Here is a 27,742-nt window from a genome sequence, read left to right on the forward strand (position 1 = left end):
ATTTCGGTCGCCAAACCTAATTTTATTTAATACCAATTTAATACTTTTTAGCGAACAAATTAGCGTTTATTATCAAAAGGTTAAAAATAAAAATAAAAATAAAAACTGTACAGACATACCTGTGAAATAGATTTCTTAGTTATATGATCTATTATATTCATAAGATAGTCGGTTTAATTGGTCTTCCATGGCTGCATAGGCGTAACCTCGAGCATTCATTGTCTTTTCTTCTAAACATATGAACGGTCCGTCTCTGCATAAAGTAACAAATTCGGTATTTGAATAGGTTTGATTATTTGAACATTTACCTCCATGTGACCATTTTCCGCATTTGTGACATTTTTCTAGGTGTCGTGCTCTTCTTTTCGCTGCGGATTTTGATTTTCCTTTACCAAATTGTAACTTATTATCTTCGCATCTGGATCCTTTTCTAACTCCGTCCATTCTTTCTCTGATTACTGATACTAATTCACTCGGTAGTATGTCATTATTTCTTTTAGTGATCAAAGCGTGTAGCATTAGACCATGGTTTAGTTCACAGGCAGTCTTCATTTTGTAAAAACCTAAAAAAATAAAAATTCAGAATGGGGGGAGAAGACTAGTTCTTTAGGGTCTGCTAGGGAAAGACCATACGTGTTCCATTTTCGAGAACTACACGAAAACAGACAATCTAACTCTAACAGAAATACATATTATCCTTTAAAGACTTGATTCTCCCCACACTTAGTTAGCTGTGGTGTCGAAATTGTGATTAACTTCGTTGTCGACTTCCATCGGACCATGTATGTAATGTTTAACTCTGTGACCATTAACTTTAAATTCAATCCCATTTGAATTTATTAATTCTATCGTTCCGTATGGGAAAACTCTTTTGACTATGAATGGTCCAGACCATCTTGATTTCAATTTTCCAGGAAATAGCTTGAATCGTGAATTGAAAAGAAGAACTCTGTCTCCTTCTTTGAATTCTTTTGAACTTCTGATTCTTTTATCATGCCATTTCTTCGTTCTTTCTTTATAGATTAACGAATTTTCGTATGCTTCATGTCTTAATTCTTCTAATTCGTTTAGTTGACTTAATCGTAGACGTCCAGCTTCATGTAAATCAATATTACATGTCTTTAAAGCCCAAAATGCTTTGTGTTCAATTTCTACTGGAAGATGACATGCTTTTCCATACACAAGTCTAAAAGGTGTGGTTCCAATTGGAGTTTTGTAGGCTGTTCTAAAAGCCCAGAGTGCATCCTCCAATTTAATGGACCATTCCTTCGGATTTGATCCTACGGTTTTCTCTAGAATACGTTTTAAAGCTCGGTTGGTATTTTCAACTTGTCCACTTGTTTGTGGATGATATGCGGTGGAGATTTTATGAGTTACTCCATATCTTTTAAGAACTTTCTCAAGTTGATTATTACAGAAATGAGTACCCCGATCACTTATTAAAGCTTTCGGTGTTCCAAACCTTGCAAAAAGACGTTTCAAAAAGTTGACTACAACTCGTGCATCGTTAGTTGGGAGAGCTTGTGCTTCCGCCCATTTAGATACATAATCAATGGCTACGAGTATATATAGATTATTATGAGATTTTGGAAATGGACCCATAAAGTCAATACCCCAAATGTCAAATACTTCACATACTTGGATGACATTTTGTGGCATTTCATCACGTTGACTTATTCTTCCGGCCCTTTGACATGCATCACAGGATTTGCAAAGAAGGTGCGCGTCTTTGTAAATTGTAGGCCAATAGAATCCAGCTTCATAAACTTTTCTTGCTGTTAGTTGAGGCCCATAATGCCCTCCTGTTGGTCCTGTGTGACAATGGTTTAAAATTTTACTAGCTTCATCTCCAAATACACATCGGCGTATTATTCCATCGGGACAACTTTTAAACAAATGTGGATCTTCCCAGAAATAGTGTTTTATATCACTGAAGAATTTCTTTCGTCTTTGGTACGATAATCCTTTTTCAAGGAATCCACAAACTAAGTAGTTTGCATAGTCTGCAAACCATGGGATTTCTTTATAATCTATCTTCAATAGATATTCATCAGGAAAGTTGTCTTGTATGGCCGATTCATTCAGAACTTCTAATTTGGGATTTTCAAGACGAGAAAGATGATCAGCAGCGAGATTTTCTGCTCCTTTTTTATCTCGGATTTCAATATCAAACTCTTGTAAGAGTAAGATCCAACGGATTAATCTTGGTTTAGCATCTTGTTTTGAAAATAGGTATCTAAGAGCAGAATGGTCGGTATAGACCACCGTTTTTGCTAGAACGAGATATGATCGAAATTTGTCAAAAGCAAAGACAATAGCAAGGAGTTCTTTTTCAGTAGTTGTATAGTTCGTTTGTGCTCCTTGTAACGTCTTACTAGCATAATATATAGGTTGAAATCGTTTTTCAATCCTTTGTCCTAAAACGGCTCCCATTGCAAAATCACTTGCATCGCACATTAGTTCAAATGGTAGATTCCAATTTGGTGTTATCATGATCGGTGCATTAGTGAGTTTTTCTTTAAGAATATTAAAAGATTTGATACATTCATCTGAAAAGATGAATGGCGCATCCTTTTCTAGGAGTTTATTCATAGGAGTGGCAATTTTAGAAAAATCTTTTATGAAACGTCGGTAAAAACCGGCATGCCCTAGAAAACTCCTAACTCCTCTAACATTGGTGGGATGTGGAAGTTTAGCAATTACATCTACTTTAGCTCTATCCACTTCAATTCCTTCTTTTGAAATTTTATGTCCAAGAACGATGCCTTCTTTAACCATGAAATGGCATTTCTCCCAATTAAGTACTAGATTTGATTTTTCGCATCTAATTAGCATTCGTTCCAGATTAACTAGACATGATTTAAATGTATCACCGAAGACTGAAAAGTCATCCATGAATACTTCCATGCATTCTTCTATCATGTCGTGAAAAATCGCCATCATACACCTTTGAAAGGTTGCAGGGGCGTTACAAAGTCCAAATGGCATGCGTTTGTAAGCAAAAGTACCATAAGGGCACGTGAATGTGGTTTTCTCTTGGTCCTCGGGTGCTATTGGAATTTGAAAATATCCGGAAAATCCATCTAGAAAACAGTAGTAACTATTTCCGGCTAATCTTTCCAACATTTGATCTATGAAAGGTAAGGGAAAGTGATCTTTTCTGGTGGCGTCATTTAATTTTCTATAATCAATACATACACGCCATCCTGTTACAGTCCTAGTAGGAATAAGCTCATTTTTCTCATTTGTGATAACAGTCATGCCACCCTTCTTAGGCACGCATTGAACTGGGCTTACCCATGGACTATCAGAAATTGGATATATCAAACCTGCATCTAGCAGTTTAATAATCTCTTTCTTAACTACATCTTGCATATTAGGATTTAGTCTTCGTTGGCGTTGCACATACGTTTTATGACCTTCTTCCATAAGGATTTTATGTGTGCAATACGAAGGACTTATTCCTTTAATATCATGAATCTTCCATGCAATGGCTGGTTTATGAGCTTTCAACACAGAAATGAGTTGTGATTTCTCATTTTCAGTAAGAGAAGACGATATTATTACAGGTAATTCAGATTCACCATGTAAATAAGCGTATTCCAAATGATTTGGAAGTGGCTTTAACTCTAATTTCGGAGGTTCTTCTATCGATGATTTATATCGATATCTGTCTTCTTCTTTTAGCATTTGAATTTCTTCTGTTGTTGGTTCATATCCATTAGCTATAAGTGTAGCTAACATTTCAGCTTCATCAATTGGTTCATTACCTTCTCCTAAAGAACATTCTCCTGTTCCTTGTAATTCTGGAAATTCTTCTAATAATTCTGCATGTGCATCTATAGTTTGAATATAATAACATGTATCATCTGCAGATTGTGGTTGTTGCATGGCTCTATCCACTGAAAAGGTAACACTCTCATCCTCTATACTTAGGGTCAGTTTCTTACCGAACACGTCTATCATTGCTTTAGCCGTGTTTAAGAATGGTCTTCCTAATATGAGAGGAACTTGAGAATCTTCTTCCATGTCCAAAACAACAAAGTCTACTGGAAATACTAAAGTACCAACTTTAACTAGCATGTTCTCCATTATCCCTCTAGGATATTTTATTGATCTATCGGCTAGTTGTATGCTTATTCTAGTTGGTTTTAATTCTCCAAGGTCTAGTTTAGCGTATAGTGAATACGGCATTAGATTTATACTAGCACCTAAATCTGCTAATGCTTCTATTGAACTAAGACTACCCAGAAAACATGGAATTGTGAAACTTCCTGGATCAGATAGTTTTTCTGGTATCTTATTCAACAGCACTGCTGAACAATTAGCATTCATAGTAACAGCCGAGAGTTCTTCCATTTTCTTTCTATTCGTGATTAGATCTTTCAAGAATTTAGCATACCTAGGCATTCCTGAAATCACATCAATGAAAGGAAGATTTATATTTATTGTTTAAACATATCCAAGAATTTGGATTGCTCGGCTTCAAGTTTTTCCTTCTTCATTTTACTCGGGTAAGGAAGTGGTGGTTGGTATGGTTTAACATAAGGTTTATCCTTAACTATGTTATCTTCATTAACCTTTTCAACTACCGGTTCTTTTTCCTTATCTTGATCAGGTTGTGGTTCTTGTGGAGTAGGAATAGTTTCATCAGAAGTTACAGGTATTTCAGGTGGGTTAAGTGTTGTACCACTTCTTGTGGTAATAGCTTTAGCTGTTTCATTCCGGGGGTTAGCATTTGTATCACTAGGTAAACTTCCCGGTTTTCTTTCACCTATTAACCTTGCTAGGTTACTTACTTCTTGTTCCAGATTTTGAATAGAAGCTTGTTGATTTCTAAATGCTTGAGCATTTTGTTCATTGGTTTGTTTTTGAGATGTGAAAAACTGCGTTTGAGTTTCAACTAGCTTCGTCATCATATCTTCTAAATTCGGCTTTTTATCATCGGTTTGTTGTGGTGGTTTGTTTTGAAAATTCGGTCTTTGCTGATTGTAAGTATTATTGGATACTTGTTGATTGCTAGGACCTTGTTGGTTGTTGTATGGAATATTTCGGTTATAATTCTGGTTTTGATTGTAAATCGGTCTTGGCGGTTGATAATTATTCTGATAATTATTTCCAGGCCTTTGGTTTATGTATGAAATATTCTCTCTTTGTTCCATTGTTAATTCAATACTGAGACAATCTTTTGTCAAATGTGGTCCTCCACACTGCTCACAACTAATTCGTATAGCATGAATATCCTTAGTCATCTTTTCCATTCGTCTCTCGAAAGCATCTATCTTTGCGGAAATGGAATCTAAGTCATGGCTAGAATCGGCTCTAGCTGCTTTAGATGATCTAATGATGTCTTTTTCTTGGTGCCACTCATGTGAGTGGGAAGCAGTATTATCAATAATTTTGTAAGCATCAGTTTCGGTTTTCTTCATAATCGAACCACCAGCTGCTATATCTATGTCTTTCCTTGTAGTGATGTCGCATCCTTGGTAGAATATTTGTACTATTTGACAGGTGTCTAAACCATGTTGCGGACATCCTCTTAACAACTTTCCATATCTTGTCCACGCCTCATATAGAGTTTCATTTGGTTTCTGTGTGAACGTAACAATTTCTGCTTGAAGTCTTACGGCTTTAGATGCAGGAAAGAATTGTTTAAGAAATTTATCAATTAAAACGTCCCATGTATCAATCGCCCCTTCAGGTAATGATTCCAACCAATCTTTGGCTTCTCCCTTTAAAGTCCAGGGAAATAACATGAGATATATCTGTTCATCCTCCACTTCTCGGATTTTAAATAGTGTGCAGATCCTATTAAAGGTACGTAGATGTTCATTTGGATCTTCCTTCGGCGCATCACTAAATTGGCATTGATTAGTCACCATGTGTAGAATTTGTCCTTTGATTTCATAATCTGGCGCATTAATGTCTGGATGAGTAATTGCGTGACCTTGGCCAGTGCGTTTAGCTCTCATTCGGTCTTCCATACTTAAAGGTTCCAGATTCTCCATAATTGAATTCGTTGACTCGGTATCACTAGATGCTTCAGATTTAATGGTTCGTTCCTCAACAATCTCTGTTTGAATGATTGGTGGTTCCGGAGGAAAGTTTAATGGTTCAGGATCTATGAACCGTTCCTGAATATTTTCTGGATTCTCAATTGTGAGGTTGGGTTCAAAAAATGGATTATCGGAAATTTGAACTGAAGTACTTGGTCGACTGGATGACGATTCTAAAGAAAAATCAACGGCGGTTATATTTGTTAAACGATGTCTTGATCGAGTTACAGGTGGTGAACGTACAAAAGGTGATGAACGTCTTGCTCGGTGCATTCACAGAATATCCTATTAGTTTTTAAAAGGAAAGAAAAATTATAATAAGTTATCCAATCAATAGACTTTTCTGATTTTGCCCACGTTTCGAATAGCCAAAAGATGCAGCAGAGGGGCAGGATTCGTTTGGTCTCAATATAATTGAGGACTGTTTGGCTCCAATAACCCGGTCCACGTACAAATCCAACTATTACTACGAACCAGAAAATTTTGATGTCTATCAATTTAACCACTTAAAATAAATTTTCGTAATTTTAAGAAATTTAGATAAGAAGTAGAAAAAATTCTAAGTCCTAAAACTAGAATAGCGAGAAATAAGAAAGACAAAGAGTTCGTCGCAAAATGTCGAAAAAGAAATGGTTGAAAAATAAAAGGTGACGGAAAAATAAAAGAAACTTATAAAAACTTAAAAATACTTAACTAATTTAACCTTATTACTATAACTAACTTAAAATTATAATCGCAAATTGATATTACTAATTGGAATGATAATTGATACATAGTAAAAAGTGTCTAAAAATATTAAAGCTTACAGGAAAAACTAAGTCCCAAATGGAAATATCTTAAAAAGAAACTAAAACTTAAAAAGGTGTCGCAAAATTCTAAAGCACCTAAATCTTAGTCTAAAGAAAAAGCACTTAAGGAATTCTACGGCAAAGCCTAAAAATCTAGGAGTAAAAATAACTATAGCAAAAACTAAGTTTAAAATTAATTATGAGCTAAAAATACAAAAGTTACGCTACAACGATTAAAAAGGTACAAAATATAAAAATATACAAAAAGATGTAAAAAGTACAATTTTTATAAAAAATATTATTTTTATATTATTATTTAATAAAAACTACTAATTTTACAATTTTAATAAAACTAATTAAACAAAATACATAAATATAAAGTAAAAAGTAAAAATAAAACTTAAAATTAATAATAATAATAATAATAATTAAGTTAAATAATAATAATAATAATTAAAACCCCGTAATCAATGCAACTTTAGGGTTTTGTCCGTGTGTCAGAAGACCTCCGCGAGTCGCGGCAAAAAGAGAAGAAAACCCCGCGAGTCGCGGGGTTCAGAAAAACAGTTGACAGGTTTCACTTTTTACGCGTTTTTCTTTATTTTTTTTTTTTTATTTTCTTTTTTTTCTGTTTTTAGTTTAAATAAACGATTTTTAATAAAATTTATATTTTTATAAATTAAAATAAAGATAAAGAAACTTATAAAACTTAAATATTTAACAAAATCCTAAAAATACTTATATTTTTGTTTTTCTTTTTATATTTTTGAATAATTAAAACGTATTTTTACAAAAACGACTTTTAATAAAAGTAGATAAAAATCTTTTTTTTTTTTTTTTTTTTATTAGCGTTGCGCTTCCGGATTTTAAGATGGTCCCCGGCAGCGGCGCCAAAAATACTTGATGTCAAAGCAGAGGGGTATAAAATACTATTAAATTTTATTAGAAAATACTATTTAATACGATACAATTTTACACAAGATATTTATTTATTTATAGAATGGATATACTTAAACCTTGCTACAACACTTATAGGCAGTGTACCTAATCGTACAGTAGTGTAGTTTTTAGTAAGTCCGGTTCGTTCCACAGGGAAATCTTTAAACAAAGCTCAACGCTATATTAGTTTACTTTTATTAAAATTACAAATATATATATAAGTAATATTATTATTATAAAGGGGGGGTTTTTACCATTTAATGACCGGTTTGTCGATTTTAAAACTTTAGTCGCAGTTAAAACCTAATGTAAAATATAAAATAAATACAAGACTTAAATTAAAGCGTAAAGTAAATAACGATAATGAAATTGCGAATAAAAATGCGATAAAATAAAATTGCGATAATTAAAAGGTACGATAATTAAAAGTGCGATTAAATAAAATAACAATAAATAAAAGTGCGATAATTAGAAGTGCAATTAAATATAAAATAAAGGAAATTAAATATGAAATAAAAGAATTATGCTTATTTAAACTTCCGTAATCATGATGTTTGACGTGTTGATTTTAGTTTTATGCCCATGGGTTAATTGTCCTTTGTCCTGGATTATTCAATATGTCCGTCTGGTTTTTGTCCATAACAGTCCATCAGTCATAAATATAAATTGCAAGTGTCCTTGTCAAATTATTATTATACCCGAAGATAAATATTCCAACTAATTGGGGATTCGAATTGTAACAAGGTTTTAATACTTTGTTTAATGAATACACCAGGTTATCGACTGCGTGTAAACCAAGGTTTTACTACTTTGTTAACAATTACACCAATTACCCTTGAATGTAATTTCACCCCTGTTTTAATTATTCTAGTGGCTATTAATCCATTCCCGTGTCCGGTTAAATGAACGATTATTCGTACATATAAATACCCCGCCCATCGTGTCCGATCGAGTGTATATGGTAATTTATAGGGACGCCCAATTGTAAATCTTTATATTAACATTAACAAACTTTCATTTAGTTAAACAAATATAAAGCCCATTAATAGCCCATAGTCTAGTTTCCACAAGTGTCGTTCTTTTGTCCAAACCCTAATTATGGTACAAAGCCCAATTACCCAATTTTAGTAATTAGCCCAACATCATGATTACTTCGTTTTAAACAAGCATAATAATAACTTAGCTACGAGACATTAATATAAAAAGGTTGAATATAACTTACAATGATTAAAAATAGCGTAGCGTTACACGGACAGAATTTCGACTTACACCCTTACAACATTCGCTAACATACCCTTATTATTAGAATTAAAATTAAAATATAAATTATAAATATAAATATATATTATTTCGTATGAATGAGAAGAAAAAATGATGATAATTTTGATCAGAATTCGGGTTGATTTATAGCCAGGAATGATTTTTGTGGCTCCGCGACTCGCGGCAAAAAGGCCTTCAAACTCCGCGAGTCGCGGAGAGGTATTTTCAGTTTACACCCTTGGAGATTCCTGCTGCCGACGGTTTTAAATATATATATATAATATATATATAATTAATATAATTAATTATATATTATATTATATTTATATATATAGTTAACTTGTAATTTTTAGTCCGTTGCGTCGAGCGTTAAGAGTTGACTCTGGTCCCGGTTCCGGTTTTTCGAACGTCCTCGCATACAATTTAATATCTTGTACTTTGCGTTTTGAATCTTGTACTCTTGTGATTTCGAGACGTTTCTTATCAATATTTGGAACCTTTTTGATTGTCTTTTGTACTTTTGAGCTTTTTGGTCGTTTGCGTCTTCAATTCGTCGAATCTGTCTTTTGTCTTCACCTTTTATTATTTAAACGAATATCACTTGTAAATAGAACAATTGCAACTAAAAGCTTGTCTTTCTTGAGGAATAATGCTATGAAATATATGTTCGTTTTTAGCATTATCAATAAACCTATGAACTCACCAACCTTTTGGTTGACACTTTAAAGCATGTTTATTCTCAGGTATTAAAGAAATCTTTCGCTGTGCATTAGCTCATTTTAAAGATATTACTTGGAGTCATTCATGGCATATTTTGAAAGACGTTGCATTCAAGTCATTGAGTTCATCAAGATTATTATTAAGTCAATTATAGTTGGATGTATTATGAAATGGTGTGAATAACGTCAATTTTCGTTGTAAAGAAAGTTTGTTTTTTAAAAACGAATGCAATGTTTGTAAAATGTATCATATAGAGGTCAAATACCTCGCGATGTAATCAACTATTGTGAATCGTTTATAATGTATATGAACGGGTCCTTTCACATATTGATTATAAACATTCCATATTAATTGATTTCGTCGCGAGATTTTGACCTCTATATGAGACGTTTTTCAAAGACTGCATTCATTTTTAAAACAACCATAACCTTTATTTTATCGATAAAGGTTTAAAAACCATTACGTAGATTATCAAATAATGATAATCTAAAATATACCGTTTACACAAGATCATTACATAATGGTTTACAATAAGAATATATTACATCAAAAATAAGTTTCTTGAATGCAGTTTTTACATAATATCATATAAGCATGGACTCCAAATCTTGTCCTTATTTTAGTATGTAACAGCGGAAGCTCTTAATAATCTCCTAAGAATAAACATGCTTAAAATGTCAACAAAAATGTTGGTGAGTTATAGGTTTAACCTATATATTATCAAATCATAATAATAGATCACAAGATTTCATATTTCAATATACATCCCATACATAGAGATAAAATTCATTCATATGGTGAACACCTGATAACCGACATTAACAAGATGCATATAAGAATATCCCCTATCATTCCAGGAAATTCTTCGGACATGATAATAACGAATTCGAAGTACTAAAGCATCTGGTACTTTGGATGGGGTTCGTTAGGCCCAATAGATCTATCTTTAGGATTCGCGTCAATTAGTAGATCGGTTTACTAATTCTTAGGCTACCAAGCAAAAGGGGCATATTCGACTTCGATCATTCACCCATATAATGTAGTTTCAATTACTTGTGTTTTTTTCGTAAAACATTTATAAAACTGCATGTATTCTCATCCCAAAATATTAGATTTTAAAAGTGGGACTATAACTCACTTTCACAGATTTTTACTTCGTCGGGAAGTAAGACTTGGCCACTATTCGATTCACGAACCTTTAACAAATATGTACATATATATCAAAGTATGTTCAAAATATATTTACAACACTTTTAATACATTTTGATGTTTTAAGTTTATTAAGTCAGCTGTCCTCGTTAGTAGCCTACAACTAGTTGTCCACAGTTAGATGTACAGAAATAAATTGATATATATTATCTTGAATCAATCCACGAACCAGTGTATACACGTCTCAGGCTAGATCACAACTCAAAGTATATATATTTTTGGAATCAACCTCAACCCTGTATAGCGAACTCGAACATTACAGCATATAGAGTGTCTATGGTTGTTCCAAATAATATATATACATGGATCGATATGATATGTCAAAACATTTGCATACGTGTCTATGGTAGCCCAAGATTACATAATATATTAGAATACATGTATAATACAATATAAGTTAGCTAGGATATGATTTGTATAGAATTGTTAATATTTCCCGTAGCTACAAAAATCAAAAATATCCAATCTTGTTTTACCCATAACTTCTTCATTTTAAATCCGTTTTGAGTGAATCAAATTGCTATGGTTTTATATTGAACTCTATTTTATGAATCTAAACAGAAAAAGTATAGGTTTATAGTCGGAAATATAAGTTACAAGTTGTTTTTGTAAGAGGTAGTCATTTCAGTCGAAAGAACGACGTCTTGATGACCATTTTGAAAAACATACTTCCACTTTGAGTTTAACCATGATTTTTGGATTTAGTTTCATGTTCATAAGAAAAATTATTTTCCCGGAAGAACAACTTTTAAATCAAAGTTTATCATAGTTTTTAATTATCAAACCCAAAACAGCCTTGGTGTTACTACGACGGCGTATGTCCAGTTTTACGGTGTTTTTCGTGTTTCCAGGTTTTAAATCATTAAGTTAGCATATAATATAGATATAGAACATGTGTTTAGTTGATTTTAAAACTCAAGTTAGAAGAATTAACTTTTGTTTGCGAACAAGTTTAGAATTAACTAAACTATGTTCTAGAGATTTCAAGTTTAAACCTTCGAATAAGATAGTTTTATATGTATGAATCGAATGATGTTATGAACATCATTACTACCTCAAGTTTTGTGGATAAACCTACTGTAAAAGAGACAAATGGATCTAGCTTCAAAGGATCTTGGATGGCTTGAAAGTTCTTGAAGTAGAATCATGACACGAAAACAAGTTCAAGTAAGATTTCCACTCGAAATAAGATTGTTATAGTTATAGAAATTGAATCAAAGTTTGAATATGAGTATTACCTTGTATTAGAAAGATATCTTACTGTAAATAAGAAAGATTTCTTGAGGTTGGATGATCACTCTACAAGATTGGAAGTAAGCTAGCAAACTTGAAAGTATTCTTGATTTTATGAAACTAGAACTTGTAGAATTTATGAAGAACACTTAGAACTTGAAGATAGAACTTGAGAGAGATCAATTAGATGAAGAAAATTGAAGAATGAAAGTGTTTGTAGGTGTTTTTGGTCATTGGTGTATGGATTAGATATAAAAGATATGTAATTTTGTTTTCATGTAAATAAGTCATGAATGATTACTCATATTTTTGTAATTTTATGAGATATTTCATGCTAGTTGTCAATTGATGGTTCCCACATGTGTTAGGTGACTCACATGTGCTGCTAAGAGCTGATCATTGGAGTGTATATACCAATAGTACATACATCTAAAAGCTGTGTATTGTATGAGTACGAATACGGGTGCATACGAGTAGAATTGTTGATGAAACTGAACGAGGATGTAATTGTAAGCATTTTTGTTAAGTAGAAGTATTTTGATAAGTGTCTCTTTCAAAAGTGTATGAATACATATTAAAACACTACATGTATATACATTTTAACTGAGTCGTTAAGTCATCATTAGTAGTTACATGTAAGTGTTGTTTTGAAACCTTTAGGTTAACGATCTTGTTAAATGTTGTTAACCCAATGTTTATAATATCAAATGAGATTTTAAATTATTATATTATCATGATATTATGATGTATGAATATCTCTTAATATGATATATACACATTAAATGTCGTTACAACGATAATCGTTACATATATGTCTCGTTTCAAAATCATTAAGTTAGTAGTCTTGTTTTTACATATGTAGTTCATTGTTAATATACTTAATGATATGTTTACTTATCATAATATCATGTTAACTATATATATATATCCATATATATGTCATCATATAGTTTTTACAAGTTTTAACGTTCGTGAATCACCGGTCAACTTGGGTGGTCAATTGTCTATATGAAACCTATTTCAATTAATCAAGTCTTAACAAGTTTGATTGCTTAAAATGTTGGAAACACTTAATCATGTAAATAACAATTTCATTTAATATATATATATATATATATATATATATATATATATATATATATATATATATATATAAACATGGAAAAGTTTGGGTCACTATATATATATATATATATATATATATATATATATATATATATATATATATATATATATATATATATTATATGTTTTTAATTTCTGTTTTTATAAAATATATATATAACTTAAATAAAAATTTAATTTTAAAAACTAAAATAAAAATACTTTTTAACTTTATATATATTTAACAACTCTTAAAAATATATATATTTTGTTTTTCTTTTCTTCTTTTAATATTTTTATATATTTTTAATAATTAAAAACTTATTTTTACAAAAGCGTATTTTTACAAAAGTAAACTAAGGATCTTTTTTTATATATATATAGAGTTGCGCTTTCGGCATTTTAATGTCCCCGAAAGCGGCGCCAAAAATACTTGATGTGCGTAGAGGTGTATACAAAATAGATAATTTTTTCTACAAAATACTATTAAATACGATACAATTTTACACAAGATATTTATTTATTTATAGAATGAATATACCTAAACCTTGCTACAACACTTATAGGCAGTGTACCTAATCGTACATTAGTGTAGTTTTTAGTAAGTCCGGTTCGTCCACAGGGAACTCACCAAGTTTAACGCTATATTTTTAACAAATATAAAAATATATATATGTAGTATTATTATTATAAGAGGGGGGTTTTATCGTTTTATGACCGGTTTGTCGATTTTTGTAACGCCCCAGCTTAACATGACCACAATATTGTCCGCTTTGCCCGCAGGCGCACGGCTTTTTCTTGGCGACCACACACGAGAAGCACTTTCCCAGGAGGTCACCCATCCTAGTAGTGCTCTCGCCCGAGCACGCTTAACCACAACGTACTCGCACTTCTACTCAGCTTGTGATCCCAAAACGCGTTGTGTCATTTAAGCGTGAGTATTACCTTATAATCCCATGATCACTCATGTATGTGGGCGATGTGGGATTTGCCTAGGGTGTTACATTCATCCCCCCTTAGGGACTCATCGTCCTCGATGAGGTTTGCCCCACCACCTCTAACGGCACATGAGTGGCTCTGATACCATTCTGTAACACCCCAGCTTAACATGACCACAATATTGTCCGCTTTGCCCGCAGGCGCACGGCTTTTTTTTGGCGACCACTCACGAGAAGCACTTTCCCAGGAGGTCACCCATCCTGGTAGTGCTCTCGCCCGAGCACGCTTAACCACAACGTACTCGCACACTCGCTCTGCCTGTGGTCCCAAAACGCGTTGTGTCATTTAAGCGTGGGTATTACCTTATAATCCCATGATCACTCATGTATGTGGGCGATGTGGGATTTGCCTAGGGTGTTACATTCACCCCCCCTTAGGGACTCATCGTCCTCGATGAGGTTTGCCCCACCACCCCCAACGGCACATGAGTGGCTCTGATACCATTCTGTAACACCCCAGCTTAACATGACCACAATATTGTCCGCTTTGCCCGCAGGCGCACGGCTTTTTCTTGGCGACCACACACGAGAAGCACTTTCCCAGGAGGTCACCCATCCTGGTAGTGCTCTCGCCCGAGCATGCTTAACCACAACGTACTCGCACTTCTACTCAGCTTGTGATCCCAAAACGCGTTGTGTCATTTAAGCGTGAGTATTACCTTATAATCCCATGATCACTCATGTATGTGGGCGATGTGGGATTTGCCTAGGGTGTTACAATTTTAAAACTTAAGTCGCAGTTAAAACCTAATGTAAAATATTAAATATATAAAAGACTTAATTTAAAGCGTAAAGTAAATAACAATAATGAAATTGCGATTAATAAAAGTGCGATAAATAAAATTGCGATAATTAAAAAGTACGATAATTAAAAGTGCAATTAAATAAAATGACAGTAAATAAAAGTGCGATAATTAAAAGTGCAATTAAATATGAAATAAAGGAATTATGCTTATTTAAACTTCCGTAATCATGATGTTCGACGTGTTGTTTCTAGATTAGTACCATGGGTTAATTGTCCTTTGTCCTGGATTATTCGATATGTCCATAAGGATTTGTCCATAATAGTCCATCAGTCATAATCATAAAGTGCGGAAGTCTTCGTCAAATTATTCTTATTCCCGAAGTCAAATATTCCAACTAATTAGGGATTCGAATTGTTACAAAGTCTTAATACTTTGTTTAATGAATACATCAGGTTATCGACTACGTGTAATCCAAGGTTTTATTACTTTGTGAGACGACCCGACCTTAACCATAAGGACGAATACAATAACATATGATTTCATCGCGAGGTATTGACCTCTATATGCGACATTTTTCAAAAACTGCATTTATTTTTACAATACAAACCATAGCTTTTATTACAAATACAAGGTTTAAACAACTTAATAATGATTATCGTTTAGCGATAATCTTAGACTTACAAACTTTACATGTGATAATAACAATACGACCTCCAACATATTTTACATTACAAATCCTCCGATATGCAGTTTTATTTTTGACACAAATATGCATACTCAAGATCTTGCTTAAATTCAACATGTTGCAGCGGAAGCTTTTAGTTATCACCTGAGAATAAACATGCTTAAAACGTCAACATAAAGTTGGTGAGATATAGGTTTAATGCCGGCAGCGTTATAAATATAGACCACAAGATTTCATATATAAACGTTTCAATAAAAATATTCTAAGTTGTTGAGCACTTGATAACCATACTTAACATTTAATCAACGTCGCATATTCCCTTTATTATGAAATCTTACTACACCGTACCAAGTGTAGTCACCGAAACGAAGTACTGTGCAACCGTTGAATACTGGTCGTCCAGTCCGGTTGGGGTTGTCAGGCCCGATAGATCTATCAACAGGATTCGCGTTTACAATACCTCATGTAAATAGTAGTTACCAAGTTACAGGGAAGTATGCCAGTGGTACAAATCAACGTAGAATATATATTTTTAATCACTTGTGTCCATAACGTAAATCATAAAATGCATGTATTCTCATCCCGAAATATTTAGAGTTTAAAAGTGGGACTATATACTCACTTTTGTCTTGAAGGTATTTAACTCGACTTGGTCTCTGATAGATATCACGAACCTAACCATATATATGATATATCAACATATTTTCTTTTTAAGAAATAAACGTTTCATATATATACTTTTAATAATTTCTTAGTCCGTAGTTAGCAGTCCGATGTTAGTAGTCCACAATTAGTTGCTAAAAAAAAATAAAGACCCCATCGTATTCATGTTGATCGGAATTAATCTTGACCCACGGTACCGTGTTGTCAAATGACGTGTTGCGTACATAAAGTACCGTGTTGTCAAATGACGTGTTGCGTACGTACATGAGGTCTTATGATTAATCTTCTCGTGTTGTTTACGGGTGGTCCTGAAATATATAAAATTAAATCATGAGTAAATATATATGAAATATCATATTAATTAGGAAAGATATGATTTATTTAATTTTTCTCCAATTATTTTCGTTGTTAAACAAGCTTTGGATACCCGATCTTATTTTAGTCGTAGTTTCTTCGTTACAACTCCGTTTTTGTTGATTCAACTTGCCACTTCCTTGGATCGAGTCAAATTTTAAGAATATGAACTGTAAATACCTTGTTTTACATTCGGAATCACAGGTTATAGTCCAAACTCTAGGTGAATCTTATGAAAGTAATCATTTTTGTCATAAAAACAACATTTAATGGTCATTTTTCTAAAAATACTTATACTTTGAATTAAACCATGAAATTTTTATGTGTTAACATATTCATAAGAAATATCATTTTTCCAGAACATGAACTTCTAATTCAAAGTTCAAGATGGTTTTTAATTATCCAACCCAAAACAGTCTCCGGTTACACTCCGACGACATAGATTCAGTTTTAAGGTGTTCTTTGTAAAAACAAGTTGTATCTTGTTAAATTAGCATATCATTATGATATATTACAAGTCTTGAAGTATTTTAAAAGTTAAGTTAGAAGGATCTATTTAGTTTGCGAACAAATTTGAAATCATTCAAACTATGTTCTTGTTGTTAAAATATTATATCACAAAATAAGATAGCTATATAAATATGAATCGAATAAAATTATGAACAAGGTTACTACCTCAAGTTACTTGGACAAGATTGCTGTAAAAGATGAGTAAAATCCTAGAACCAAAAGAGTGGTGGAGTTGGATCAAAAGGTTGAAAGTAAACTTGTAAATTTGGAAGGATTTTTGAAGTGTTTTTGGAAGGATTTTCTTATGGTATTTAAGTGTTGTTTTTATGGCTAGATCTTCATGGATACTAGCTGAATGGTTATGGGTTCCTTATGACTTGTAAGTAGGTGTTTTTAGAGAGTAATTTGGAAGTGAGATGATGAGTTAAAAATGAAATGATGGAGAGCCTTTAAAAACATGAATGGTAAAAACAAGGACAAATTTTTATGTTGTAATCTTGTGAAATTAGTCAACAAACTTCCAAATTCCAATTACCTTATACATAAGGCAATAACATGGCTGATTAAAAAGGTTGATTTGATGTGTATATACCAATAGTAAATACATCTAGAAGATGGGTATGATACGGGTACCTATACCCTAGGTGTACGTATAGAAATCTTTGAGAAAACGGAACGAGAATTCAAATATAGCTATCTTTTGTAAATATACTTATATTGTTTTATGTATGTAAGCCCTTTAAAAGTGATAAAATACATATCTATACAATGCATGTATAAATATTATAGGTTATAAGTATTTATTTCGAAAAACGTTACGTATAGTTATCATTTTGAAAACTTAAGTTAGTAGTTTCAAAATATACTTATAACTCATTGTTATTAATACACAATGGGATGTTAAAACATTCTTAGATCATGTTGAATATATATAAATACATATATATACACAAACGTATAATTATCATATGTTATATAGTTCGTGATATCATCGGTCAAATTGGACGGTCAAACGTTGTGTAAAACTCTTTTCAAAAACATAAATCTCAACAATTTAGATTGCTTATCATGTTGGTAAGGTTTAATTTATGTAAATATTAATCTTATAAGTGTAAAACGATCGGAAAAATCCGGGTCGTTACATTACCTACCCGTTAAATAAATTTCGTCCCGAAATTTTAAAATTGTACCTATTGTGCGTCATCGGAAAACAGATGTGGGTACTTTTGTTTCATTTGATCCTCTCATTCCCAAGTAAACTCGGGACCCCTTCGAGCATTCCAACGAACCTTGACGATTGGTATGTTGCTCTGCTTAGGCCGTTTAACCTCACGGTCCATGATTTCAACTGGTTCTTCTATGAATTGTAGTTTCTCGTTGACTTGAATTTCTTCAAGAGGAATGGTGAGATCTTCCTTTGCAAGACATTTCTTAAGGTTTGAGATGTGAAATGTATTATGTACTCCGGCGAGTTGTTGTGGTAATTCGAGTCGATAAGCTACCGGTCCAATGCGTTCGATGATCTTGAACGGGCCTATATACCTTGGGTTCAGTTTACCTCTTTTTCCAAAACGTATTACACCTTTCCAAGGTGACACCTTTAACATAACCATGTCACCGATCTGAAACTCTAATGGTTTCCTTCGGACATCGGCGTAGCTCTTTTGGCGACTACGGGCTGTTTTCAATTTCTCCTTGATTTGCACTATCTTCTCAGTAGTTTCATATATGATCTCGGGTCCAGTTAATTGTCGATCTCCTACTTCGTTCCAACAGATAGGGGATCTACACTTCCTTCCATACAGTGCTTCGAATGGTGCAGCTTTAATGCTCGCATGATAACTATTATTATACGAGAATTCTGCTAATGGTAGATATTTATCCCATCCGTTTCCAAAATCGATCACACATGCCCTAAGCATGTCTTCAAGAGTCTGAATTGTTCTTTCACTCTGCCCGTCAGTTTGCGGATGATATGCGGTACTCATATCCAAACGAGTTCCTAGGGCCTCCTGTAGTGATTGCCAGAACTTTGATGTAAATCTACTATCACGATCGGATATAATGGAAATAGGTATTCCATGCCTTGAAACAATTTCCTTTATGTATAATCTTAATAGTTTCTCCATTCTATCCGTTTCCTTTATAGGCAAGAAATGTGCAGATTTGGTGAGACGATCAACTATTACCCAAATGGTGTCATAACCCCAGGCAGTCTTAGGTAATTTTGTGATGAAATCCATGGTAATACCATCCCATTTCCATTCTGGGATTTCTGGTTGTTGAAGTAATCCTGACGGCTTCTGGTGTTCTGCTTTGACTTTGGAACAAGTTAAACATTCCCCAACATATGTTGCAACGTCTGTCTTCAAATTAGGCCACCAATAATGCGTCTTAAGATCTTGATACATCTTTCCAACTCCAGGATGTATCGAGTATCTTGTCTTATGTGCCTCATTCAATATTAACTTCCTTAATCCACCCAACTTTGGTACCCAAATACGGTTTGCAAAATATCGAATTCCATCTTCCCGCATAATGAGTTATTTCCCATACTTCTTCATTATTTCATTTCCTATGTTTTCTTTAGTAATAGCTTCTCGTTGAGCCTCTTTGATTTGTGAGTTGAGATTCATGCGAATTTTTATGTTCATTGCTCGTACTCGAATTGGTTCTCGTTCCTTTCTGCTTAAAGCGTCGGCCACTACATTCGCTTTCCCGGGATGATAGCGAATCTCACAATCGTAGTCATTTATCAGCTCGACCCACCTACGTTGCCTCATGTTCAGCTGTTTCTGATCGAAAATATGTTGAAGGCTTTTATGATCAGTAAACACAGTGCATTTAACTCCATATAAATAGTGTCTCCATATCTTCAATGCAAACACTACTGCCCCCAATTCTAGATCATGCGTCGTATAATTCCGCTCGTGAATCTTCAATTGTCGGGATGCGTATGCAATAACTTTCTTTGGTTGCATAAGGACGCAACCAAAACCTTGTCGCGAGGCGTCACAATATATCTCAAAATCATCGTTCCCTTCAGGTAACGATAAAATAGGTGCCGTGGTCAACTTCTTCTTGAGTAATTGAAATGCACTCTCCTACTCAAAGGTCCATTCGTACTTCTTCCCTTTTTGTGTTAACGCTGTCAATGGTTTAGCTATTTGGGAAAAATCTTGAATAAACCTTCTATAATAACCGGCTAAACCCAAAAATTGGCGTATCTGCGTTGGTGTCTTAGGAGTCTCCCATTTTTCAATGGCCTCAATTTTAGCTGGGTCAACCTGAATTCCTTTGCTACTAACAACATGGCCAAGAAATTGCACTTCTTTCAACCAAAACGCACACTTAGAAAATTTGGCGTATAATTGTTCTTTTCTTAACAATTCTAATACCAATCTTAAATGCTGTTCATGCTCTTGCTCACTCTTGGAATAGATAAGAATATCGTCAATGAAAACGATAACAAACTTATCTAAATACGGACTATAAACTCGATTCATGAGGTCCATGAATACAGCTGGCGCATTCGTTAATCCAAACGGCATGACCAAAAATTCATAATGACCATAGCGTGTCCGAAAAGCAGTTTTCGGAATATCTTCTTCTTTGACGCGTAGTTGATGATAGCCCGACCTTAGGTCGATTTTTGAGTAAACACATGATCCTTGCAATTGATCAAATAAGTCATCAATTCTCGGTAGTGGATACCGATTCTTGATAGTTAACTTATTTAATTCACGATAATCTATACACATTCGGAAAGATCCGTCTTTCTTCTTGACGAATAAAATCGGAGCTCCCCACGGTGAAGTGCTTGGTCGAATGAAACCACGGTCCAGTAATTCTTGTAACTAGCTTTGTAACTCTTTCATCTCAGATGGTGCAAGTCTATATGGAGCACGAGCCACTGGTGCAGCTCCTGGTACTAGATCTATTTGAAATTCTACAGATCTAAATGGAGGTAATCCCGGCAACTCTTCTGGAAAGACTTCAGGAAAATCTCTTGCCACAGGCATGTCATTGATGCTCTTCACTTTCTCCTTCGTTTCGACTTTATTAACATGTGCTAAGATAGCATAGCACCCTTTCTTCAAGCACTTTTGAGCTTTCAAATAACTAATGAGTTTTAGCTTTGAGTTACCCTTCTCTCCATAAATCATTACTGGCATTTTATCCTTACGAGGAATACGAATTGCCTTCTTGGCGCACACAACTTCAGCTCCTATTTTGGACATCCAGTCCATGCCGACTATTACATCAAAACTTCCTAATTCTACGGGTATCAAATCAATCTTAAATGTTTCTCCGGCTAAATTTATTTTACAATCACGGCAAATTTTATCGGCTTTAATTAGTTTACCATTAGCTAACTCAATCATGTACTTAGCATCTAGAGGTAATAATGAACAATTCAATTTAGCGTAAAAGTCTCTACTCACGTAACTTTTATCGGCACCAGTATCAAATATAATAGATGCAGATAAGTTATTAATGGTAAACGTACCCGTAACAAGCTCCGGGTCTTCACATGCCTCTCTAGCATTAATAACAAATGCTCTTCCACGTGCAGATCCATTATTCTTCTCTGGATTCGGACACTGGCCCTTATAATGACCCTGTTTCCCACACCCATAACAAGTAACAGTGGCCAAGGCAGTTCTATTTGCATTGGTGGCAGGAGTCTTGGTACCGTTTGTATTTGTAGCGGGAACCCTACAATCTTCAGCAAGATGACCTTTTCGATTACAATTGTTGCACACCACGTTACAATAACCAGAGTGATGTTTGTGGCATCTGTTACATAAAGGATTTCGTCCTTTGTAACCTGAGTTTGAACCGCTACCCGCACCTTGCGTGGTTTCTTGTTTCTTGTTGGATTGTTGATGATTACCTTCCCACTTTCTTTTGTTTCCCGATGTCTTGACATCGGTGTTCTTATCCAGAATAATCTGGTCCATCAATTCGTTCGCCATGGTGATAGCTTCATGAATAGTCTTGGGTTTGGATGCTGTAACATTTGCCTTAACCTTTTTAGGCAAACCGTCTTTGTACAGTTCAATCTTCCGTTCTTCGGTTGGTACCAATTCGGGACATAGCAAAGCTAATTCCATGAATCGCTGATTGTAGTTGGTGAGTTCAGTACCAATAGCTTTCAGGCTTCGTAATTCAGCTTCCAACTTCCTAACCTCGTTCCTTGGACAATATTCGTTGATTAGCATTGTTTTGAATTCTTCCCAAGGAGTATCATAAGCTACATCTCCTCCTACGGCCTTCACATAGTTTTTCCACCACGTGAGTGCACTATCTTGTAGGGTGCACGATGCATACTTGGTCATGTCCTTCTCAATACAACCACTGATTTTAAACACAGACTCAGTCTTTTCAATCCACCGGGTTAAACCAACCGGTCCTTCTGTTCCACTGAATGATGAGGGTTTGCAACCTTGAAAAGTTTTGTAAGTGCACCCCACACGAGGATTTGGGTTAACTGCAGCACCTCTTGCAGCCTCGACCCATAACATTCTGTCGTTCACTCGCTGATTGATGAGTTCCTGGATTTCTTGTTCCGTCATTCGGTTCAATCGCGCCATAATCTTCAATAAGAATGAAAAAAAATAATTATTCACATGGAATATTATAGATGTAGTATGTATTTACAGTACATCGTAGCTTATTAATAATATGAACCAGTTATTATTATAAAAGCCTTTTCTTCTTATTAGCGTTTTATAATTATATCTAGGGTAGTACCTACCCGTTAAAGTTCATACTTAATAGCTTAGTACGAAAATCATTTACTACCACCCAAATAATACTTAACCATGGAAAATTATTGCATTTCACACTTCACTATTTTACATATGCTTATCTTACATCAAACATTAAGCAAACCACACTAGTAATATTATACACAACATTATATGATCCCATGGTTTAAAACAACAGCGCATCATTTAACCCAAAGCGTTTGTGTTCAAAGAAATCGCTTAAAGGTTATCCTGGTTGTCTCCCTGCATTTTGGCTGAGGAACCGAAGAACTGGATGTCGGGATAGAACGAATAGGAATAGCGGGAATAGGTGTGGAAGTATCTGGTGGAGTTGGTGCCACAACATCCTCTCTAGACTCGGGATTTTGATTTTCTATTTCAGTAGCCTTTCGTTTCCTTCCTCGTTCGAACTTGTCTTTCGTAATTTCCTGTATTTCTTTCTCCTCAGGATCACTTTCCGTTTCCTCTTCAATTGATTCATCCGGAACTTGTGAGTCTTCCCCAAAGGTGTCGTTTTCATCATCGGATAGGTTAATGACTGGAACACCATCTGAAGATTCTGGTTCGGAGTCGCTGAATGTGATAACAAGTTCTAAGCCAGACATCTATCACATAACAACTAGTAAATTAGTATCACATAATATTTACATATTAATTTTTAACCAACAATGATAAGCAATATTTTTTTCAAAATCAAACACGGTCAAAGTCCAGACTCACTAATGCATCCTAACAAACTCGATAAGACACACTAATGCAAATTTTCTGGTTCTCTAAGACCAACGCTCTGATACCACATGAGACGACCCGACCTTAACCATAAGGACGAATACAATAACATATGATTTCATCGCGAGGTATTGACCTCTATATGCGACATTTTTCAAAAACTGCATTTATTTTTACAATACAAACCATAGCTTTTATTACAAATACAAGGTTTAAACAACTTAATAATGATTATCGTTTAGCAATAATCTTAGACTTACAAACTTTACATGTGATAATAACAATACGACCTCCAACATATTTTACATTACAAATCCTCCGATATGCAGTTTTATTTTTGACACAAATATGCATACTCAAGATCTTGCTTAAATTCAACATGTTGCAGCGGAAGCTTTTAGTTATCACCTGAGAATAAACATGCTTAAAACGTCAATATAAAGTTGGTGAGATATAGGTTTAATGCCGGCAGCGTTATAAATATAGACCACAAGATTTCATATATAAACGTTTCAATAAAAATATTCTAAGTTGTTGAGCACTTGATAACCATACTTAACATTTAATCAACGTCGCATATTCCCTTTATTATGAAATCTTACTACACCGTACCAAGTGTAGTCACCGAAATGAAGTACTGTGCAACCGTTGAATACTGGTCGTCCAGTCCGGTTGGGGTTGTCAGGCCCGATAGATCTATCAACAGGATTCGCGTTTACAATACCTCATGTAAATAGTAGTTACCAAGTTACAGGGAAGTATGCCAGTGGTACAAATCAACGTAGAATATATATTTTTAATCACTTGTGTCCATAACGTAAATCATAAAATGCATGTATTCTCATCCCGAAATATTTAGAGTTTAAAAGTGGGACTATATACTCACTTTTGTCTTGAAGGTATTTAACTCGACTTGGTCTCCGATAGATATCACGAACCTAACCATATATATGATATATTAACATATTTTCTTTTTAAGAAATAAACGTTTCATATATATACTTTTAATACTTTTAATAATTTCTTAGTCCGTAGTTAGCAGTCCGATGTTAGTAGTCCACAATTAGTTGCTAAAAAAAAATAAAGACCCCATCGTATTCATGTTGATCGGAATTAATCTTGACCCACGGTACCGTGTTGTCAAATGACGTGTTGCGTACATAAAGTACCGTGTTGTCAAATGACGTGTTGCGTACGTACATGAGGTCTTATGATTAATCTTCTCGTATTGTTTACGGGTGGTCCTGAAATATATAAAATTAAATCATGAGTAAATATATATGAAATATCATATTAATTAGGAAAGATATGATTTATTTAATTTTTCTCCAATTATTTTCGTTGTTAAACAAGCTTTGGATACCCGATCTTATTTTAGTCGTAGTTTCTTCGTTACAACTCCGTTTTTGTTGATTCAACTTGCCACTTCCTTGGATCGAGTCAAATTTTAAGAATATGAACTGTAAATACCTTGTTTTACATTCGGAATCACAGGTTATAGTCCAAACTCTAGGTGAATCTTATGAAAGTAATCATTTTTGTCATAAAAACAACATTTAATGGTCATTTTTCTAAAAATACTTATACTTTGAATTAAACCATGAAATTTTTATGTGTTAACATATTCATAAGAAATATCATTTTTTCAGAACATGAACTTCTAATTCAAAGTTCAAGATGGTTTTTAATTATCCAACCCAAAACAGCCTCCGGTTACACTCCGACGACATAGATTCAGTTTTAAGGTGTTCTTTGTAAAAACAAGTTGTATCTTGTTAAATTAGCATATCATTATGATATATTACAAGTCTTGAAGTATTTTAAAAGTTAAGTTAGAAGGATCTATTTAGTTTGCGAACAAATTTGAAATCATTCAAACTATGTTCTTGTTGTTAAAATTTTATATCACAAAATAAGATAGCTATATAAATATGAATCGAATAAAATTATGAACAAGGTTACTACCTCAAGTTACTTGGAAAAGATTACTGTAAAAGATGAGTAAAATCCTAGAACCAAAAGAGTGGTGGAGTTGGATCAAAAGGTTGGAAGTAAACTTGTAAATTTGGAAGGATTTTTGAAGTGTTTTTGGAAGGATTTTCTTATGGTATTTAAGTGTTGTTTTTATGGCTAGATCTTCATGGATACTAGCTGAATGGTTATGGGTTCCTTATGACTTGTAAGTAGGTGTTTTTAGAGAGTAATTTGGAAGTGAGATGATGAGTTAAAAATGAAATGATGGAGAGCCTTTAAAAACATGAATGGTAAAAACAAGGACAAATTTTTATGTTGTAATCTTGTGAAATTAGTCAAAAAACTTCCAAATTCCAATTACCTTATACATAAGGCAATAACATGGCTGATTAAAAAGGTTGATTTGATGTGTATATACCAATAGTAAATACATCTAGAAGATGGGTATGATACGGGTACCTATACCCTAGGTGTACGTATAGAAATCTTTGAGAAAACGGAACGAGGATTCAAATATAGCTATCTTTTGTAAATATACTTATATTGTTTTATGTATGTAAGCCCTTTAAAAGTGATAAAATACATATCTATACAATGCATGTATAAATATTATAGGTTATAAGTATTTATTTCGAAAAACGTTACGTATAGTTATCATTTTGAAAACTTAAGTTAGTAGTTTCAAAATATACTTATAACTCATTGTTATTAATACACAATGGGATGTTAAAACATTCTTAGATCATGTTGAATATATATAAATACATATATATACACAAACGTATAATTATCGTATGTTATATAGTTCGTGATATCATCGGTCAAATTGGACGGTCAAACGTTGTGTAAAACTCTTTTCAAAAACATAAATCTCAACAATTTAGATTGCTTATCATGTTGGTAAGGTTTAATTTATGTAAATATTAATCTTATAAGTGTAAAACGATCGGAAAAATCCGGGTCGTTACACTTTGTTAACAATTACACCAATTACCCTTGAATGTAATCCACCCCTGTTTTAACAAGTCTATTAACAATTAATCCAGTTCCTTGTCTGGTAAAATGAACAATAATTGGTATTTATAGATATCCCGCCCACCGTACCTAGTCAAGCGTATGTGGTTATATATAAATACGTCAAATTATAAGTCTATATATTAAATTAACGAGGTATCATTTAGTTAATATAAAGCCCATTAATAGCCCATAGTCTAATTTCCACAAGTGTCGTTCTTTTGTCCAAACCCCAATTATGGTACAAAGCCCAATTACGCAATTTTAATATTTAGCCCAACATCACGATTACTTCGGCTTAAATAAGCATAATAATAACTTAGCTACGAGACATTAATTTAAAAAGGTTGAACACAACTTACAATGATTAAAAATAGCGTAGCGTTACACGGACAGAATTTCGACTTACACCCTTACAACATTCGCTAACATACCCTTATTATTAAAATTAAAATTAAAATTAAAATTAAAATTAAAATTATAATATATATATATATATATATATATATATATATATATATATATATACGTTGAGATTGAGGAGAAGAAAAAGATAAAGATGTGTTAAATTGATCACCAAACTGCGAAATTTATAGGAGTGTGGCCAGCTACTGTTCACCATGCGATCGCATGGTATTATAACTGCCAGGCCATGCGATCGCATGGCCTCTTTTTCCAGCTCACATGAGTTTGTTTCTTCTTGCCGACGGTTTTATAAATATAATATATATATATATATATATATATATATATATATATATATATATATATATATATATATATATATAATTTTAAGAATTAATTATATATTATATTATATTCATGTGCATAGTTGACTTGTAATTTTTAGTCCGTTGCGTCGAGCGTTGAGAGTTGACTTTGGTTCCGGTTCCGGATTTTCGAACGTCCTTTCGTACAATTTAATATCTTGTATTTTACATTTTGCGTCTTGTACTTTTGTAATTTGAGACGTTTCTCACCAATAA

The 27,742-nt window shown here is 33.5% G+C and overlaps 1 protein-coding gene across 1 annotated transcript in view; it reads left to right on the forward strand.

Annotated features, from left to right (window-relative positions):
* Positions 1–27,742, forward strand: part of LOC139902656 (uncharacterized) — a 124,513-nt gene that overhangs the window by 95,399 nt on the left and 1,372 nt on the right. The gene's annotated exons all lie outside the window — the stretch shown is intronic.

The sequence above is a fragment of the Rutidosis leptorrhynchoides genome, chromosome 3 (genome assembly GCF_046630445.1).
Source record: "Rutidosis leptorrhynchoides isolate AG116_Rl617_1_P2 chromosome 3, CSIRO_AGI_Rlap_v1, whole genome shotgun sequence".
NCBI classification, from domain to species: domain Eukaryota; kingdom Viridiplantae; phylum Streptophyta; class Magnoliopsida; order Asterales; family Asteraceae; genus Rutidosis; species Rutidosis leptorrhynchoides.